Source organism: Cnephaeus nilssonii, assembly GCF_951640355.1.
Source record: "Cnephaeus nilssonii genome assembly, chromosome: 3".
NCBI classification, from domain to species: Eukaryota; Metazoa; Chordata; class Mammalia; order Chiroptera; family Vespertilionidae; genus Cnephaeus; species Cnephaeus nilssonii.
In genome coordinates, this window is record NC_137074.1 from 24,076,971 (window position 1) to 24,079,312 (window position 2,342).

Below are 2,342 nucleotides of genomic sequence, written 5' to 3' on the forward strand. Positions count from 1 at the left end.
AAAATTATTTAAAAAGGAAAAATAAATCTAACAGTTTATAGCAACATTATTCATAATAGCAAAAACAAAGTGGAAACAACCAAAATGTGTATCAACTGAGATGCAGAAACAAAATGTGGTATAGCCATACACTGGGATATTATTCCGCCAATAAAAAGGAATGAAATAATGATACACACCAAAACTTGGATGAACCTCAAAAACATGCTAAATGAAAGAAGCTATATGGAACCACATATTGTATGGTTCCATTCATATAAGTGTCTAGAACAGATAAACCTATAAAGACAGAAAGCAGATTAGTGGTTGTGTAAGGCTGGGGAAATGAGGAGTGACTGATAACAGGTATGGGTTTTTTTGGGGGTAATAAAAATGTTCTAAATTTATATTATGGTGATGGCTGCATAACTCTGTAAAAACTATTGGATTGTACACGCTTTTTAAAAAAATAAAGTTGGGAGGTGAAAGAGGTACAGAGAGGTGAAAAAGAAGAATTGAATTGATAATACCCTTATTTTACTTATTGGGAAGTTGAGACAATGTTGAAAACTGGCAAAATAAAAAATGGAGGTTTAGGAGAACAATTTAAAGTATAACAGGTAACCAATAGAAGAATTAAAAAACGATAGATCAGAAATGGGAGAGAATAGAAGTGGGAGGTGATATTAGTGAGCTAAGTGTCTGTCTTTCATATTTCAGGTGGCATATATTATCTAAAGTTGGTAGAATAAAAACTAGAGATGTATGTATATATTATTTAGAGTTTTGGAAGTAACCCCAATTATAATAAAAGGTAGCTGTCTCTGGGGAATGAAAGTGGGATGGAGAAGAAGACTAGATGTTTCATTACAAGTGCTTTAGCATATCTGTTGTTTGTTTTGTTTTGTTTTACCATGGGCCTGTAGTGCTTTGATTAAAGCGGAAAAAAAAAATAGAGTGATTATAAAATTGAAAAACAAAGGAAAATATTTATATGGCTTTCAAATATGCTATCTTGTATGAAAGTACATATTTTCAATCCTCAACTAGACAATTAATTACAGGTCAAGTTAAAATATCTGTAATGAGACCAATTTCCGAATACTGCATTCTTCCATAGAGCCTGTAACACCGCCACCTTGTGGCAGAAAAACACTGCCACCTTGTGGCAGGAAAGGCAACTTTATGTAGAAATTATATATTTATTTATATAATTCACCTGGTTCAAAATTAAAAAATTTTTTAAACACATGTGATTAAGAAGTGTCTCTCCATCCCTGTTCTCCACAAATCCAGTTCCTATCCATAAATAATCCAATGTTAATAGTTTCTTGTGTATATTCTTCCAAAAATATTTTAAGCATATTCAAGCAAATATGTATTAACACAAATAGATTACTATATGTAATTATATATTTTGATTTTTCAGTCTTTTACTATTTTAGAAATTTTTCCATATCAATACACAAAGATTCTTCCTTATTAGTAGGTGTAAAATATTCCATTATATGAATGTCGATTGATTTAACCAGTCCCTTATTGATAGTTAATTCAGCATTTTGATTTCTCAGATGCTGCTGCAATGAATAAATTTGTATATGTGCCATTCCTCACATTTTGGGAAGGTTACCTGTATTTATAGTTTTGAAAGATTTTATTGAATTCCCCTTCACTGAATTTGTGCTCCAAACAGTAAGACATGAGTATACTGTTTTCCTACACCAATGACGTTAAAGACTCTTCTGATCTTTAACAATCTGGCTGGAACCATGGAGGGTGTAAAAGAAAAAAAGGTTCTTACTGTTCCAAAAACCCTTAAGAAAAAGTGAAGGAATTTCTCAGAGCTGAAGATCAAGTGCCTGAGAAGTTTGACCAAAAGATACTCTGAAAGACAAGGAGGAAGCTTATTTATGAAAAAGCTAAGTACAATCACAAGGAATATAGGCTGATGTACAGAACTGAGGTCAAATGGCTAGGATGGCAAGAAAAGCTGGCGACTTCTATGTGCCTGCAAAGCCCAAATTGGCATTTGTCATCGGGGTCAGAGGTATCAATAGTGTGAGCCCAAAGATCTGAAAAGTGCTGCAGCTTCTTCCCCTTCGCTTCAGCGGTACCTTTGTAAGGCTTAACAGGGCTCCCATTAACATGCTAAGGATTGTGGAACTCCATGTTGCATGGGGGTACCTAAACCTGAAGTCAGTAAATGAGTTAACCTACAAGTGCAGTTATGGCAAAATCAACAGAAATGAATTGCCCCAGCATTGATTGCTTGATTTCTTGGTAAACATGGCATCATCTGCATGGAGAATCTGATTCGTATATCTGCAGCCCAGATGGTTCTAAATTGTATATTTGTGGTTTAA

The 2,342-nt window shown here is 33.9% G+C and overlaps 1 pseudogene across 1 annotated transcript; it reads left to right on the forward strand.

Moving 5' to 3' along the window:
• Window positions 1-1,745: 1,745 nt before the first annotated feature.
• On the forward strand, window positions 1,746-2,342 carry LOC307097274 (large ribosomal subunit protein uL30-like; annotated as a pseudogene). Its single transcript has one exon. The product of its transcript is annotated as a large ribosomal subunit protein uL30-like (transcript).